The following is a 19,547-nucleotide window of genomic DNA, read 5'->3' as shown; positions in this document are numbered from 1 at the left end:
TGTGGCAGCGGGGGGCGGGGTGGGAGTGGATGGAGTGCCCATTATTTGAATGCGATGGGCAAAATTTTGATCAAGGCAGACATTAGTGAAAAATAGTAGTAAATACAACATAAATGGAAAAACCAGATTCTCAACATTCGGAAAACATTTTCCAATCTTTCCCTTAAACAATGGGTTTAAACGATGAGTTCTGTGTCTAACTAATGATCAGCAAGTCTCTTATATCTATTTATTTGCATCTCATTATTCGCTCATCTCATCTAATTTCTATGCAGCTCTCAATTTCCCCTTGGTAGAGGGATCAGTGACCAGGAGGCATAGAGTTATGGTAAAGGGCAGCAGGCTTAGAGGAGATATGAAGAATTGGTTTTTCATCAAGATGCTGGTAGGAATTTGCAAGGCTTTGCCTTTATGGGTGGGAGGTGGAGAAATACTCATAACATTTAAGAAATATTTGGATGTACACTTATGGTCCCAATGCATGTAAGTCTATGGGCCAAGTGCAGGTATAAGGATTGGAATCATTAGGTGGTTATTTCTGACTGGCACAGACTCAATGGCTCAAAGGGCCTCTTTTTGTGGACCTTTATGAGTCAAATTCTCCCCTCTTTCCCTGAGAAGCTGGACAGCACCAAATCCAGGGAGGACAGTCAGAGTCATTACCTGGCAGCAGCACCTCTCTGCTCACTTCTCTTGGACTTTATACAATTTCACCATCACCACCATTTCTCCCCAGGCTTCATGGGCACCGTCCTCTTCCACCACCTCCTTCACACAAGTTGGCATTGCCAAACCACCAGCCTCACCACAGCAACATGGCAGCTTTCAGACCAACTCAAGCACAATTTAAGTCCTTCAGGACTTCACTCTGGAGATCAGAGACCATGACTTGCATGCTTCTGCCAGGGCACAATGTGCATCTGGACATGAAGCAACTTTTAGCTTTAAGCTTACTTTTTCAGCATTCACTCAGTTTACACTTCCTTGGATACTGCCAGCCTTTGTTGCTTGCATTGCTGTTTGGCACAGTTCAGAGCACTGTGCAGTCAAGGAGGTGGACATGTTACTGCATGGCACCCTGCTATGCCAGTCTCAAACTGACAACATGTGTCAGCAGTGTATACAGTAAATACTTTGCATATGCTCCAAGTAAGTGGTCATGACTGAGAGTCAAAAGGGATCAGTCCTTATGATACCAAAGGGAACTCAATCAGGGAAAGCAGTCATTTGTGAGAGTCCAATCATCAACATGCAGTGCTTGTGAACAGAAACGATTTCCACTCATCTGAATGTATAATGTATCGATTGATGAGTGGCTATTGATGCCAGATTTGGAAGTGTGCAGCAGATACTCTGGGACCTGCCATGACATGTATATGCTGGAGGACTCATAGGTTCCTGTATCTTGCCAGTGACCTTAGGCTTTACAGGGACAGATGCTGACAGTCCAGGGCTACTCCCTCCACACAGGGACCATTATTTCTTCGTTAAACCTGCAGACTGCAGAACAGAGATACAAACTTGCCATTATTTCCACCAGAGACACAGAGGAACAGACCATGTGCTTTTAGGATGAGATTTTGATGTTTGTACTGCTCCAGCAACGTCTTGCAATTTAACCCAGAAAGGATGTATCACATCATTGATGTATGCTGCATCCTTTAAAAATGGACCCACGAAGGATTGGGGGGGAGTGGGGTGGTCATATGTCATATTGCAGGCAGTAGTCTTAGTTGTCTATCCTCTGAGGGTTAAATGCCTTCCTTTTTAGAATGGCCTCTATCTAGAGGTTAGCAGGGTCCTATTAGTGGGGAGAGTGGGAATTAATTGTTGAAAAGGGCTAAAAGCTTGTGGAGGATACAAATGAGTGAGCACTAGCATTAATTGGAGAGAACACAGCACAGCGTAATGACTCTTACTGGGTTGGTTACCCATGGAAGTCTATTCATCCCCACATCCTACTTGTCAGATCAGCATTTTCTCCTCACATGGTGTGAGGAGCTTTATGCCCACCAGCACACCACCAGTCTCGGCTATCTGGACCTTATTATGTCACATTTTGCTCTGCAATGAGACAAAAGGAGGGTTGAGTATGATGGGAGTGGATGGAAGAACAGTTAGTGGCAACGCACTAGCAGGAGAGATGTGAAGTGTCCCGACTGAGTGAGTAGGAAGCACAGAGGGCAGGAAGGGTTTGCTCTGTGGGACAGCAAAGTGAGCAGGAACCATTGATTGCACATGCTATATTAATAGTGACCACTGTCGTCCATTTGTCTTGGTGAGAGGTGTTTTTTGTGGCATAATTAGAGTGAGTGGTGGCTCCGTGAATGTGAGATAGCAGATCGAAACTAATGGCACTCAGTGCTGCTGTGTTCAGAAGATCAGAAGACCATCTCCCTGCCCTACCAAAGGAAACTCAATCAGGGAAAGCAATCATTTGTGAGAGTCCAATCATCAACATGCTGTGCTTGTATTGGAATATGCACTGATCCAGCTGCTATCTCTGCCCAGACTGGCTCTATCTGGTAGCATTTCCTCCACAGCATCCATTAGTGTCTCCAGCTTCCTATCACTAAAACAGGTGCCAGCTTCGCTTTCTGGGCCATGTCCTCAGTAATAATGGAGGAGATTGAACACCAATCTTAGATTGTAATATGTGTGGTTCTATGGACCTGAGGTCACAAAAGGAGAGTTGAGTATGGTGGGAATGGATGGAAGAGCAGTTAGTGGCAACGTACTAGCAGGAGAGATGGTGAAGTGTCCCTACTGAGTGAGTAGGAAGCACAGAGAACAGGAAGGTTCAGCTCGCACGGACAATGAGGTGAGCAGGAGCCATTAATTGGACATGCTGCATTATCTGTTGGCAGCCGTGAGTATGTCCCCTGCCCTGATGCTAGATTCCACAAGACGGGTGTGAAAGAGGCCAGTTACATTATTAATAAGCTGGTGAATGGAGGAAAGTCAACAGGGACAAGTCAAACTGGCCACAGTGAATGTCACCAAAATATACTTTGCCAAAGTTCAAACCAATGGAAATAACTCTTAAATGGAAGTTAACAGATAACACAGTTGTATCAGAATAAACACGTAAATCCAACTAAAATAAAACAGTTTATTTAATGATTTCAAAATAACTTCAGTGAACTCTTAAAGAAATAAAGGAATGATGCTTGATTCAAACAGATTGTATCCTGGGAGGAAAGTTTTGTCTTGTACAGAGTGATTCAGTAGAATGGGTCTATGTCTGCTGGAGGTCAGAAGAATGAGTTTTAACCTTATGGAAGTCTGAGGGTCCCTGTCAGTTTAGATATTGTAAAGAAGCTCACTGATTGGAGAGTTTAGAATTAAGTCTTATACAGGCTCAGGGTAAACATTAGGACTAAGATGTGAAGTAATTTTTTCACTGAGGATTGTGAATGTTTGGAATGTTTTTGACTAAAAAGGATAGGGATGATCAATTACTCAAATGTTCAATACTAGTATCTGACTAAATTGTCAGATACTAAGGAAGCAAAGAATATTGGGATAGGATAGTAAAGTGGAATTGTGGTAAAATATTAGAAATGATCTTATTGAATAGCAGAGGAGCATCCCAGAGTAACATGGTTTATTTGTTTCCACTTTTGTTTTGTTAACATGGATCATTTCCAGTCATTTCAGAGACACAGTAGAGAAAGCAAACTGAAGCTTGGCTTTATTTCGAGATCAATAGTTAACAAGTCTGAGGGGATCATGGTGTCCAATGCTCTGGTAAAGATTTATATTCAATTCTATATAAAGATCCAAGTTCTGAAAGTAATGGAGAGAAAAGCAACATTGTAATATCAGAGGATTGACTTATGAAGGAATGTTATAAACATCCAGAATCTGCAACCATGAAAAGAGGTAAATGACCTTTGAAGAAATGTATAACATACAAAATAAAAGAGAAAGTTATCTGAAGAACTGATGCCAGGAAGCATTCATTCACCCAATTACCTTGAACAGTGTTCTGTGTAGGGGGCATGAACCAAGACATTAGGAATCATTCAAGGTTTTAGTTGTAGCAGTGGGTAGAAGCATAGGTTTCATTGGAAGTGTGGGCTGCATGGATTCAATACTCATTGATCTGTGCTTATCTTGACGATGCAGACGTTGGGATGACTGCTACATTATAATGTAGACAGAAATGATAACAAACGAACAAACGCATAACACCTGATCTCTCATACAGATTTTGTGGCATGGATTTGTATCTTGAGTATTACAAGTTTAATTGTTGAATATCATGCTTATCAACAAATAGTAAACTAACATTAAAAGCTTAAGAGTACAAATTGTTGTAGTATGGCATTGGTCCCAGACCAGACAGGCAATGTACCTTTAAGATAGTTAGATGGTAATAACATAAGGTAATGCACTTCACCTTCAGTAATACTAGTAGATTGTTCACAGTCACTATATCTTTATTACATGTAGTCAGTAAATGCAGAATGCAGACTTGCATCCTTCAGTGGTCGAGCCATTAGGGCCAGTCAGCTCCTGACCTCATTACAGCCTTGATTCAAACATGGACAAAAGAGCTGAATTCCAGACGTGAGGTGAGAGTGACAGCCCTTGGCATCACGGATACCAGTCTTCAGTCAATTTGATTCAATCCACATGACATCAAGAAATGGTTGGAAGTACAGGATGCTACAAAAGCTATGGACCCTGACAATATTCTGACAATAATACTGAAGACTTGTGCTCCAGACTTGCTGCACCTTTAGCAAAGCTACTGACCTGGATGAGGGCGTAGAAGGATGGGTTGGTAAATTTTTGGATGACATCAAGGTCGGTACAGTTGTGGATAATGTAGATGGATTTTGCAGGTTACAGAGGGACATAGATAAGCTGCAGAACTGGGCTGAGATGTGGCAAATGGAATTTAATGTGGAAAAGTGTGAAGTGATTCACTTTGGAAGGAGCAACAGGAATGCAGAGTACTGAGCGAGTGGTAAGATTCTTGGTAGTGTAGATGAGCAGAGGGATCTCGGAATACATGTACATAGATCCCTGATAGTTGCCACCTGGGTTGTTAGGGTTGTTAAGAAGGCATTTGGTGTGTTAGCTTTTATTAGTACTGGGATTGAGTTTCAGAGCCATGAGGTCATGCTACAGCTGTACAAAATTCTAGTGCACCGTACTTGGAGTATTGCATACAGTTCTGGTCTCCGCATTATAGGAAGGATGTGGAAGCTTTGGAAAGGATTCAGAGGAGATTTACTAGCATGTTGCCTGATATGGAGGGAAGGTCTTACGAGGAAAGGGTGAGAGACTTGATTCTATTTTCGTTGGAGAGAAGAATGTTGAGAGATGACTTAATTGAGACACAGAAGATAATCAGAGGGTCAGATAGGGTGGATAGCGAGAGCCTTTTCCTCGGATGGTGATGGCTCACGTGAGGGGGCGTAGCTTTAAGTTGAGGGATAATAAATATAGGACAGATATCAGAGGTAGTTTCTTTACTCAGAGAGTAGTAGGGGTGTGGAATGCACTGCCTGCAATAATAGTAGACTCGCTAACTTTAAGGGCATTTAAATAGTCATTGGATAAACATATGGATGAAAATGGAATAGTGTAGATTAGATGAGCTTCAGATTGGTTTCGTAGGTGGGTGCAACATCGAGGGCCGAAAGGCCTGTACTGCGCTGTAATGTTCTATGTTCTATCTGTCCCAGTACAGTTACAACACTCAGCTGACAACATGGAAGATTGCCCAGGTAGGTCCTGTACACAAAAAGCAGGATAAATCCAACCTGGGAAATACCACCCCATCAGTCTACTCTCGATCATCAGTAATGTGATGACAGGTATCGTTAATAATGCTATTAAGCAGCACCTACTCAGCAATAAGCTACTCAGTGTCACACAATTTATATTCCGCAAGGGCCACTCGGCTCCTGACCTCATTATAGCCTTGGTTAAAACATGGACAAAAGAGCTGAATTCCAGAGGTGAGGTGACGTGAGAGTGACAGCCCTTGACATCAAGGTTGTATTCGACCGATTGTGGCATTAAAGAGCCCGAGTTAAACTCTGTGCTGGGTGGAGTCATATAAGAATATGGTTGTGGTTTTTGGATGTTAGTCATCTCAACTCCAAAAACATCTCTGCAGGAGTTCCTCAGGGTAGTGTCCTAGGCCCAACCATCTTCAGCTACTTCATCAATGACCATCCCTCCATCATAAGGCTGTTCACTGATGATTGCACAATGTTTAGCACCTCAGATACTGAAGCAGCCAATGTTCAAATGCAACAAAATCTGGACAATATCCAGTCTTGGGTTCACAGGAGGCAGTAACATTCGCTCCACACAAATCCGGCAATGACCATCTCCAATAAGCAACACTCTAACCACTGCCCCTTGATTTTCAATAGCATTACCATCAATAAATACCCCACTATCAACATGCTGGGGAGTTACCATTGACAAGAAACTCAGCGGGACTTCCCACATAAACACAGTGGCTACAAGGACAGGTCAGAGGCGAGGAATGCAGCAAGTAACTCACCTCCTGATTCCACATCATCCACAAGGTACAAGTCAGGAGTGTGATGGAATACTCCCCACTTCCTGGATGGGTGCAGGACCAACAACACCCAAGAAACTTGATACCATCTGGGTCAAAGCGGCCCGCTTGATTGATGCCATGTCCACAAGCATCCACTCGCTGCACCACATATGCTCAGGAGTAGCAATGTATACTATCTACAAGATACACTGTAGAAATTCACCTGCCAGCAGCTTCCAAACCCACAACCACTTCCATCTTGAAGGGCAAGGGCAACACCTCCTGCAAGATCCCCTCCAAGCCACTCATCATGCTGACTTGGAATTATGTTGCCATTCCTTCATTGCTTCTGACTCAAAATCATGGAATTCTCTCTGTAATGGCATTGTAGGTCAACCCACAGCAGGTGGACTGCTCCTGTTCAAGAAGGCACCTCATTATCAAGGGCAATTAGGATGGGCACTATGTCCCACAAATGATGCCCATGTCCACAAATGAGTGATAAAAAAAAGTCTGAGGTCTTGTTGTAAATGTGTAGATGCCTTAAAGTTTATTAACAAAACTAGAATCTGGTCTTTGTAGTACATCTCATAAGGGCTAACTTAAAGGGAACACTCAGCTCATATCATGTTGGAAGTAGTCTTTTACCCAGAAATCAAATCTTGGTTGCAGCTAATTGGCACTAAAAGATAATATCAGCAGACAGTTATGAGGATTTTACATAACTCTCACTAATAATTCAGGACTGAAGTTTACAAGCAACCATCCAGGATCAAAGTGATCTGATCTGATTTGTTCAGAGTGTAGAGCCTTCGTTTTCAGCATCAGTATTTGTAAGTACCTTACATCTGTTCAGGAGCAGGCGTTTCCAGCTTCTCTGATGACCTAGTGTTTCAGTGCATGGCCTTGCCAGCGTACTTGCTGTTTGCTGGTCACTGGGACTCCCGTAGACAGCATAGAGTGACTCCTCTGTATCAGCATTCTCAGGGCACAGGCAGAGACGCAGGAGTAACTGCTCTTTGCATTGCTCAGTCCTTCCTCTGACACAACATCTGTCACTTGCAATATTTTGGAAGGAAGCCCCAGAAAAGGGCATGTCTAACATCATCACAACTTCTGTTTGGTGTAAACATCACACATGGTGTAAACAAAAACAAAAGAGCCAACAACAAAAAACATAAATACAAAGCATTACACAGCAATTCAGATTTTTATATTGGTATATAAAGAGCTTAGAATTTAATAAAGGAAGGGAACATTGAGCTAAAATGTGCAAGAAGTCTAATTGCCCAGAGAAATACAAAGTGTAACACGATGCTTCGCAGCAGCATATGAAGAAGAGTCAACCAGGGACCAATATCAAACATATTTCAAACTACCATCCATAGCACGCAAGTCCAAGATGTATATGCAAAGCTCACCAACACAACTCAGGTAGTACATCTGGTCAATGTGATCTACCAGATGGTTGCTGTGAGAAAAGCTGATGCCATTTCTCCATCCAAGTGATATATCCATAAAAGGAATGAACAACATGCCACAATTGATAAAGTTGCAAGTATCATCTTTTATACAATCATTATCTTACACAGGATTAATTCAGGAAATTGGCACAGTGTCGTGCGGCCAAGATTTGCTCATAATGAGACTGACATTCTATCCATGGGGTATCCATCAGGCAGGATAACTTTAAACAATGGATGGATTGTCTCATTGAGAATCTACCAGGCCTTCTCTGTATTTTAGATGATGTTGTCATCCTTGGAAGAACTAAAAATGGGCATGAGAAAAGCCTCCAAAAGCTTATGACAGCAGCAAAGAAACATAGTCTTGCTTTCAACAGTTTAAAAAGGTCAAATCAATATGGGCCAACTTAATTTCTTCAGATCAATCTGCTTGTTTCCTGTTTTATTTTAATATGGACGGTAATTTCCTACTTAGAATTTTCTCCATTAAGAAGAATAAAGAATTGCAAAATCAAAAGATTGTTTCCATCATATCTTTTTCCTTGATGTAAAGCGTGAAACTAGCACTATTACCCTCCTAACCATCTTCAATGTCTGTCCTCAAAGTTGAAAATAATCCTCAAGGAAAATATTTTCTTCAAAGCGCTGACCTATTTTATACTGATAAAAGGAAGGTGAATAAAATTCTAGCTTGATATCTTTCTAAAACACGTCTCATCTCTCTGGGGATCTGCCTGCTTGTGCCTGACTTCCAGCTCAACCATTCTATAACATTGTCATCAGGGAGTAGAACTGTATGCCCTCAACAGGCTATTTCTGAAAAGCTGCATTCTGATCATTATCTGAATTGTGAACCTATTTTATTGCTATTAACCTGTCTTTCCTTCCTCAAGTACAATCGAAGTTGCTGCACAATTTCCACATTTTCTGTTTAATTTCATAATTTGAGCATTCATGTGATTTTCTTGGCATCTTGTTTTACTTTTGCCTTCGTGTTTGGTGTTGTGCGAAAATGATTTTTTTCATCTCTAGCCAAAATATCATTAAATATACTTTACTGCTCTCCTGTGGCATACTTATTGTAATTTTATTCTGAGTCCAAAAAACAAGCTGAGTGGGGGCCAAAGATTGAACCACAGCAAAGGAGATTGGATTGGCGAATGGGGCTAGAGAGCACAGGAGAGAATACTGCAGAGAATCAAAGCATTGACCTTAAGATGAGCCATGTATATTAGCAGGTTAAAAAAAAAAGTTGTTCCAGCAATATCTGTTTTCGGGGAGATTGATCTCTGAACAAAAGGCTTATACTGAAACAAAAGATATCTGATCAGACGAGCAAAATTTTCTTCCAATCAAACTTTAGGAAGACTAGAGGGGTATATTGGTTCCAGGTACAAATTCAGTTGCCCAGCTTCCTTTCAACTGCCTCCTACTGAACCAGAATGTTTGGAACCATGGAACTAGATTTGACCCTGAGTTGAACTACTGATCACCTGTCCGTCATCACAATCACTGGGATGGTATGCTGAAAATCAACTGCACAAAACTTGGAGTCATCATGAATATGAAAGTTTGATTAAGTTACCACATTACCCAATTTTTCCAATCTGTCTAAAATATCATAAAAAGTAGGAGAACACACAGGCTATTCCACACCATCCAATAAGATCATGGCCAATCTGATAATCTTCACTCCATTGTCCTGCCTTTTCCCTATATCCCTTGATTCTGTTACTGATCAAAAATCTATCTCTATCCTGAGTATACCTAACGACACAGCCTGAACAACCATTACATTAAAGGATTCCACATATTCACCCCTCTTTGAGAGAACAAATTCCTTCTCATTTCTGTCCTAACTGGGCAACCTTCCCACTTGGGGAAACAATATCTCCATATCTTTCCTGTCAAATCCCCACCTCCTGAACGAATTGTGCTTCTTTCAATAAGATTACATCTCATCCTTATAGACTCCATTTTACAGGCCAAACCTTCTCCAATTCTCCTCACAAGAAAATCCCTGCATAACCAGGATCAACCTAGTGAACATTCTGTGGACTGCCTCCATTTCTAGTACGTCTTTAATTCAGTTTAAAAGAATATTTACACTGGGTTTTATGTTTCAAGCAACAAAAAAGACTGACAAACTATCCTTTAATCAGTTCCAGGAAAATGACAAGTTGAATTGCGATTCTAAAACTCTATAACTTAAATTCTACCCCGATGTAAAATTCCCATACACATATAAGCTGACAGGCAAAGAGACAAGACAAAGCCAATAAGAGAAATAAAAGGGTCAGTGAAGCACAATTCTGGCAGCAGTCTTGGTCAGCTTTCCTTTTCCTTCCAATTCTTTGCTTCTGGCATCAGGTTATGGATACACTAATTCTCAGTGTTTCATTCACGTGCCATTTCCTTGCCTCTGATGATGGCTTTTCTCCTTTTTCTTTCAACAAGGCATTTGCAGAGAACAACTTACAGACAAAGGTAAGGGAGAGTAGTTATTTAGGGTTTTCTTTTACTTTTCCGCACAGAACGAACAGAGAGAGAAGGATGCTTTCTTTTGGCGGGCTGAATGTTGATACTGTATTTCTGCACCCAAAACTACCACCACCCAACCAGGAACCAAGCAAGTAGTTGTTATCATGCCAACAACTGGTCTCAATTGAAAAGCCGATCCAAAGTCTGTCCCTGGACAAAATTGTCTTCAACACATACAGGCAGTGCTATTCTCTCTGCAGTGCTCCTTCACTGTTTGAATAAGGCAGCATTGTAGGTACAACTCACAGTGTATTCTAATGATTTATTTTGAAAATTGCAAACATCTTCTGACACAGTTTCTTTAGTTTCAAGCAATACCTTTTTGCATTTCTATTCTACAGTACTCCCAAAAAACAATGTGTTCTTTACAACATACTAATATGAAGACCGCCTATTTTACCCCCCATATATTCAGCGAACTTCACCCTGTCATAGATAATGTGCCACAGGAATCTTCATCAGTGCCAATTTGTTGTCTTTAATGTAACAATTCCAATGTGCTCCTGGTCATCTTCTCAGATCCTACCAGCCAGCCATATTCTTGCTCAAGACAAGTCCCATTCATCTATTGGTTCCTGATTCAGTATTGCCTCAATTTTTAACTTCTTATTCCTGTTTTCAAATCCATCCCTGGCCTTTCCCAATCCTATCCTTGATTCTCCAGCATTACAACCCAACATGATATCTGAAATCATCTAATTCTAGTGTCTTGAGCATCTCTGCTTTTAATGGCTCTACCATTGGTGCATGTTGTCTGTGACTTCGGCTCTAAACTGTTCAGTCCCTCCAAAACTCTTCATTCTTCTATGCTCTTTCCTCTTTGAAGCCTACTCTTTGGATTAGGCTTTGACCATTTGTCTTAATATTAATTTGTTGTTCAGGATTTAATTTTGCTTTTTAATGCTACAGTGGAATGTTATAAGTTGTTTCATTACAGTAAAAAGGTCTATATAAATACAAGTGTATCTCACCAAAAATATATACATTGTATTTTAAAGGAGGACATATTTCATGACTGACAGCAGGTTTGGCCATTTGTAAACTGCTCGGTTGTAAACCTTGACTCCCCTGTCTAATATTGGACCCATTTGCAGATGTCTTCAAATACAGTAACACAGATTCTTCCCAAGACCGGAATCCCCAATGTTATTGAGTCTCTCTTCATGTAATGAACAATAATGTGCTCAGTACAGGTTAGAGGAATCAAACATAGGATCTTTTGTAAGATGAACACCTTTGAAACGGAAGTTCATGGCAGACATTTATGGCATATTAAAGTTTGCTTTATGAGTAAATATATTTGAATTTTTAATATATCATTTATTGTATTAATTATCTAATCAATATGTTGACTCTGCAGAGTGAGCTTTGTGAGCATAACTATTTGTAGTATTATAAAAATCCATTTGGACCATTGTTGGTTTTGAGAAAGTTAGCAGCTATGATTTATGTTGTTTGTTGGGCTTTGACCACCCGAGTAATGATTTGTTCACTCTTAGCCGATGAACTATTTAAGCAAACCAGCAGGGTAGCATAATGTATAGTGATTATATCAATCTGTTGCAAATTTTTAATACATATTGAAAGTTTGTATCATATGTCTAAATTTTCCCAAACCCTTCTAATCCATGATACATTAGAGATGCAAACTAAACACAGGCCTCTTAACCATACAGATATTAAATTCTCTTTTCTGAATCATAATTCATAATAATAATTTTATTTCATGTACATCTTTTGTGACTTCTAACGTTTGAAGGTGGAATATGGAGCACTAACTAACCCAGGAGAAACCTGCATCGAGGCATCTCCAAAATGCTTCATGTGATGTTACTTAATATGTAACATTTACTTATACTGAGGTGTTATGATGAAATAAAATAATATCAGCACAAAGCTTCATCTTTGTATGACATCTTTAATATCTGAAAGATCATTAGATATTTCACAGAAAAGTGTGAGCCATCCCAAGGAAATAATAAGATTGTTAAACAAAGGTTTGGTCAAAGAGATGCAATTTAAGGGAAATGGAGAAAAGAAATAAGCTGACATAATGAGATTTATGTGGGGTAGTCCAGAACAAAGGACTTGGTTAGTTGAAATCACACTGTCAACAAAAAGGTAAAGGAGTTGGGGAACCCTCAGAATAAGGTGATCAAGGTAGTAGAAGAGGTAGAAGGACAAAGTTATGAAAAAGTTTTAAACAGAAATATGAGAATGTTAAGTTTAAATTTAAGTTGCTAGTGTGTTGGGAGCCAGTCATGGTCGGTCAGTTCACAGGTGATGGGTGAATGGGACTTGATGTGTGTTAAAATATGGACAACAGAGCTTTCTTTGATCAAGTTTAGGAAAGATGGAACATGGGAAGTTGCAAGACAAATATTTGAATGGTTATGTTTACGTAACCAGACAGAATAGATTATTAATGGGTTTGGGAAATTGTTTCTGTTCCTGAAGGCAGACTAAGGTTATTGAAGTATTATCATTTAAAATTGGCTTTGCAAAGTAAATATAAAATTGAAATTGTTAGTGATTAGTATTGAAAGCTGAAGTCAGTGCAATGTTTGTGTCTCAGTCCATACCCTTCTAAGAACATTTTCAACATGTGTTTATCACACAATCTCAGCTGCCAGTTCAAAGAAATACTAAGGAACTGTTATATCATTTTGGATCAGATGTTAACTGACAGCATTTTACTTCTCAAGAGATGTTTGGACATCCTTTAGCACTGATCAAAGAAGAATTTAGTGGACACTTAGTAGCCTGATCATTAAACCTGTCTCAATTAGACAGTCAAATAAGTGTGCAATTGCCTTCATAGCACGATTGCCTGCACTTGTCATCATAACAGCAGCAATTCTTAAATTCTGTTTAATTGAAGAACATTCAGCAGGATCATCCGATGCTATATAAATTCAAGTTGTCTTTCTTTTCGGCAAAATTACGTGTGATTATTCCATTCCTCAAATCATGGTTGGTACAATGTTTTCTGAAAGTTACAAATGGAACATTATATTTAATATTTTCAATACAGACAATTGTGAGCAGGAAAGCAACATGAAAAAAATGTTGGTCTGAATTTGCTTCACAAATAACATTGAAGCTAACAGCATTCACCAATGTTATAGTGTAAACTGTACAGGCACGTCCACTAACTGTACATACCCAGATAAATGTGGAAATCGGGAAGGTGCTGTCCAAGATGTGCTATACTGATGCCCTAGCCACAATATCTGGCATTTTAAATTTGTGGAAACATGTGAAGTCCCTATAATTACAGAATGGCTCTCCTGAACTCATTTCTGATGACATGTTAATGCCAATCAACTTCTGTGGCACAGACAATTACCTTTCACAAAATGTGGTATCTCATTATTTCAGAATTTTAATTATTGTTGGAGATTTGTTTTAAAAAAATAAAGTATAAACTCAAAACTTAACAAAAACAGAAATTGCTGGGAAAGCTGAGCAGGTTTGGCAGCATCTGTGCAGAGAAATCAGAGTTAATGTTTCAGGTTGAGGGACCCTTCCTCAGAACCCGACTCAAAATGTTAACTCTGCTTTCTCTCTACAGCTGCTGCCATACCTGCTGAGCTTTCCCAGCAATTTCTGTTTTTTGTTTCTGATTTACAGAATCCGCAATTCTTTCTTTTTTTAACTTAAAATTTAATGTTGATATGATAGTACGATTGGATGAGATACATCAAAAAGTGCTGAGGGAGGTGAGAGTAGAAACGATAGGCAACTGCTATAATATTTCAATCTTCTTTAGATTCGGCAGTGGAGCCAGAGGACTGGAGAATTGTAAATGTTCAAGAAGAGGTGTAAAAATAAACCTAGATATAATAGACCAATCAGTTTAATTTTGGTCGTGAAACAATAATTTGGTCATGAAATTAATAGCAATATGGACAAATGCAAGATAATTAAGGACAGCCAGCATGGATTTCAGAAGGGAAAACTATGTTGCATTAACTTGCTCGAATTTTTTGAAGAGGAAATGGAGAGTGTTGGTGTTCATGTTGATGCCATTGATGTGATGTGCATGGATTTCCAAAAGGTACTTGATAAAATACCACAACAGACCTGTGAGAAAAGTTAGAGGCCATGGAATAAAAGGCAGCGAATGAAGCATACAGTATTCTAGTCCTTGTTGATAGGAAGATAGAGTACAAGGGCAAACTAGTCTTGTTAGACATATAAAATCAATTAGATTAGCCTCACCTGGAGGATTGGGCCTCTTCTGAACATCACACTTCAGGACATGATGGCATTAAAGAATGTACAGAAGATGGCCATGTGGCCTACCACGACTGCACCATCTGTAGAGAATTCAGTTGTAATAATCTGTTAAGTGCCATGGGAATATGGTTAAGTTGCTTATTATTGAAAGAGATGAGAAATTTCAATTATGAAAATAGCTTACAAATGCTTGGACAGTTTTCCTTGGGGAAGAGAAGGTTAAGAAGAGAATGTTTGTGAACATGGTGCCAATCAAGTGTTACTTTGTCCCAGATAGTGAGAAGCTTCTTGAGTGCTGTTGAAGCTGCACTCACCCAAGAAAGTGTGGAGCATCCATCTATTGACTTCATCTATACTTCTTGCTGCCTCAGGAAAATGCAACCAATATAATCAGAGATCCCTCCCACCCCAGTTATGCTCTCTTCCACCCTCTACTGTCAGGCAGAAGTTATAACAGTTTGAATACATTTACGAATAGATTGAAGATCAGCTTCTTCCCTGCTGTTATCAGACTTTTGAGTGGACCTCTCAAATGTTAGTTCTGATCTTTCTGTCTCTCTCTCTCTTTCTCTCAGCAACTTCTCTGCAGCTGTAACACATTATTCTGCATTCTTCTACTATCCTGATGTACTTTGTATGGTACAATCTGCCTGTACAGCACTCAAAACAACATTTCACTCTAACTCAGTACATGTGAAAGCAATCAATCAATCAATCAGCATTCTATCACACTCCTGATGTGTGCATTATTGATGGTGGACAGACTTTGGGGAGGCAGTGGGTGAGTTACTCACAGCAGGATTCCTAGCCCCTCACCTGCTCTTGTAGCAATATATATGTGCTGGAGAAATTCAGCAGGTCTGACTGTATCAGTGGGGAGAGAAACAAAGTTAATGTTTCAAGTCCAATATGATTTTTTCATATCTTCAGTGTTTTTCTTTTATTCATGTGGCTGGTCCAATTCAGTTTTGGTCAGTGGTAGCCCTGTGGGAGTTGATAGTGGGGTTTGTGGTGATGGTTGATAATGATGGTAATCCTGTTGAATATTAAGAGGCAATGGTTGGAGATGGTCATTGCCTGGCACTTGTGTGGCATAAATTTTAATTTCAATGCTTCTTAAAATGCTGGAAATTTACTTTAAAAATGACTGCAAGTGAACCTCCTCAGGTTTTTGCAGATAGTATTGTGCAATTTTTCACATTGTCCAGTCTATGCCATTTTGTATTTGTACACAGGGGTGCAGCCAGCTTTTGAGCACAGGTCTTCAATACTTTCCCTGAGATCTTATAATTTATTGCTTTTGCTGCATGTACTGTGACTTGATGTTGTGTGGAGTGATGTCTTGATGGTGTGGACCTTAGGTGGTCAAGAAAGGTCTTGCACTCAGCATTTCTGCCTGAACATGATAATTAAACTATCTATAAATGGTTAATTATAAATAAGTACATGTCCATTTCATTAACACCACTTGTAGACAGGTTTATTACTACAATTATATTTCAAAGGTGTTGTAATTATCTGGTCATCTGACTGCAACACTTAAACTCAATTAAATGCAGAAAGGGGATATTTTAACAGCTGGAACATCACAACTAAATGTATAAAAACTTGATGTGTATAATTATGCTAAAGAGTAAATGAAGAAAATATGGATTTTGTTTTCAAGATGGTAAAGGTACTTGCTTTGCTTATTGACTTAAAGTAGGACATTGAGCAAGGCAACAATATATTCACAGGTGGGGCAGGTATGACTTCCGAGATGGTGTTTTCACAAGGGTAAATTTATTGAGCTGTTTTATTGGCAGAATGCTGCTGAAGAGCTGGCTTGTATTTGCTTCACATTAATAAAAAATTTTGTTCAATTTTCTTAAAAGATTTTATGCCTGTTGTAATGTTTTATTTCTGTTAATAGTCTACTGTAAACTACTTGTTCTGTTTTGCAGTTGAGTAAGAGGTCATGTTTGGTGTTGTGTGTCTGGTAGTGACATGGCCGAATTCTCCTGGCTTGATGTTTTACTGTTGGAAATGCTGCAGCAAACAGATGTTAGCTTTTTTTTTGTCAACCTCCTGCCCTCTTTCTCAAAGTGACTATGTTCATACAGCTAGCATTCAGTTAGAGTGCAGATATCAGACCTGCAATTGTGCTAAATTACTGCTTATGAAGTGCAAAGTGAGATGCCATCAAATGCGAGCTGTACTGCTTACAAAGTCCTCAAAAGCAATCTTTTCTGAAGAACTTTGAAAAAGAATAGGTGGCTGGAAAAGAAAACAGCAGCATAAAAACTAACAGACCCTGTCGTCTGCATGTCAACAGGTAATGCAGTGAAATTACAAATTATAAGTGTTGATTATCTTGCAGTTTCCCACACAGCTCAGTTGGTTTTCTTTGGTAGGACATAAATCTTCAGACTCCTCCAGAATAAAATTTAGATAATTCGCTATTTCTTGGCACTTGTAGAGGTAGGAGGCTGTCTCGTCTAGAGTTCATATCCTTTGGCAAATAGAAAAAATCAATTATGCTCCTGAGGCTTTTTTTTCAAATCGAAAATAAAGGCAGAATTTCTTAGAATATTTTAATACTACTTCCACACAAACAGTTGAGTAGGTGAGCCTCCAAGGAGATCAGAAAATAATTTTAGATGAAGGAAGCCCTTTCTCCAACTTGATTTTATCTTTGCAGAATACAAACTCTGATGTCTTTCCAATTCAGGATCGAGTTGTTTCATTCACACTTCCCATTATTAAATTTTGTCTAACCTCGGTATCCATTCTACTGGCGTATTTGTGCGCTGTTGCATTTAATTGGTATTGTTCCCATTGTTTCTCACTCATCAAGGTTTAGTGACATTGATCAATTTTGAAATTTCATTCTGTGTTCCAATAAATAATTTATTGTGTATGTATAAAAAAAAAAGTGGACTGACAATTGACTTAGCATTCTTTATTGGTCAGAGTATTGAGTACAGGAGTTAAGAAGTCATGTTGCAGTTGTACAGGCCACTGTTGGAATATTGCGTGCAATTCTGGTCTCCTTCCTAACGGAAGGATGTTTTGAAACTTGAAAGGCTTCAGAAAAGATTTACAAGAATGTTGTCAAGGTTGGAGGATTTGAGCTATAGGGAGAGGCTGAATAGGCTGGGGCTGTTTTCCCTGGAGCTTTGGAGGCTGAGGGGTGACCTCATACAGGTTATGTAAAATCATGAGGGGCATGAATAGGGTAAATAGATAAGATCCTTTTCTGAGATTGGGGAGTCTGGAACTATAGGGCATAGGTTTAGGATGAGAGGGGAAAGATATAAAAGAGATCTATGGGGCAACTTTTTTATGCAGAGGGTGGTGCGTGTATGCAATGAACTGCCAGAGGGAGTGGTGGAGGCTAGTACAATTACAACATTTAAAAGGCATCTGGATTGGTGTATGAATACAAAGAGTTTGGATGGATATGGACTGGGTGCTGGCAGGGCGGACTAGATTTGGTTGGGATTTCTGGTCAGCATGGATGAGTTGCACTGAAAGGTCTGTTTCCATGTTGTACATCTCTATGACTCTATTTAACATACTCCAATTTGAAAAAATCCGCATTTGCCACAGCTTAGTACTTGTTGTGGTTCTGTTTGCCGAGCTGGGAAATTGTGTTGCAGATGTTTCGTCCCCTGTCTAGGTGACGTGCTTGGGAGCCTCCTGTGAAGTGCTTCTGTGATCTTTCCTCCGGCATTTGTAGTGGTTTGAATCTGCCGCTTCCAGTTGTCAGTTCCAGCTGTCCGTTGCAGTGATCAGTATATTGGGTCCAGGTCGATGTGCTTATTGATTGAATCTGTGGATGAGTGCCATGTCTCTAGGAATTTGACCCCACCCCACAGCTCACCAATAGGATAAACAACACACTGAGGAACCTACAAAAGGAAATGGACAGATAACCAGGTTTGACCTGCAGAGAATGAAACCTGAAAGCAACAACACCCCCAGATTCTATGGACTACCTAAAGTGCACAAACCAGACATCCCACTCAGACCCATAGTATCACGACCAGGGACACCATCACACAAACTGGCTAAAGAACTACAGCAGAAACTGAAACACCTGAACAGCGGATCTAGACACTCTATACAATCAACACAGGAATTCTTGGACATCATCAGAAATATACACATAGACAAGGAAGAAACCATGATCTCATTCGATGTAACGGCACTGTTCACATCTATCGACAAAACCCTAGCCAGAGAAACAATAGCCAACCTGCTGGACATACAGAACAGACAACAGGACGTTGAACCTCTGTCCAGCTGGTTGGCTATTGTTTCTCTGGCATACTCAAACTACTGGACTTGTGCCTCACAACACACTTCATATTCAACAATGAAATATATGAACAAATCAATGGCACCCCCATGGGCTCACCCATCTCTGGACTCATAGCAGAAGCGGTAATGCAAAGGTTAGAACAAACAGTCTTACCGCAAATTCAACCCAAACTCTGGGTCAGATATGTGGATGACACCTTTGTAATCATTAAAAACACAGAAATAGAGAACACACACCGGATCATCAACGCCACACTCACAGGAATCCGATTCACTAGAGAGGAAGAAAAGGACAACCAACTCCCATTCCTAGACGTGATGGTACGGAGAACACCGAACGGAGAATTCACCACAAAGGTATACAGGAAAGCCACACACACACAGACCAAGTCCTGAACTAAGAAAGCAACCACCCCAACACACACAAAAAAGTTGCATCAAGACACTATTCAAAAAGG

The 19,547-nt window shown here is 39.9% G+C and overlaps 1 protein-coding gene and 1 long non-coding RNA gene across 7 annotated transcripts in view; one reads left to right on the top strand and one right to left on the bottom strand.

Moving 5' to 3' along the window:
* LOC122560178 (receptor-type tyrosine-protein phosphatase T-like) overlaps positions 1-19,547 on the top strand; it is a 1,397,629-nt gene that overhangs the window by 161,956 nt on the left and 1,216,126 nt on the right. The gene's annotated exons all lie outside the window — the stretch shown is intronic.
* LOC122560179 lies at positions 12,253-15,240 on the bottom strand. The gene is made up of 3 exons (XR_006314684.1): positions 14,969-15,240; positions 14,767-14,864; positions 12,253-13,531 (listed from the first exon to the last, which is right to left on the bottom strand). It is a non-coding gene; the product is annotated as an uncharacterized LOC122560179 (long non-coding RNA).

Source organism: Chiloscyllium plagiosum, chromosome 20 (genome assembly GCF_004010195.1).
Source record: "Chiloscyllium plagiosum isolate BGI_BamShark_2017 chromosome 20, ASM401019v2, whole genome shotgun sequence".
Lineage (NCBI taxonomy): Eukaryota > Metazoa > Chordata > Chondrichthyes > Orectolobiformes > Hemiscylliidae > Chiloscyllium > Chiloscyllium plagiosum.
The sequence above is the reverse complement of the archived record's forward strand: the minus strand, read 5'-3'. Positions and strand labels throughout refer to the sequence as shown.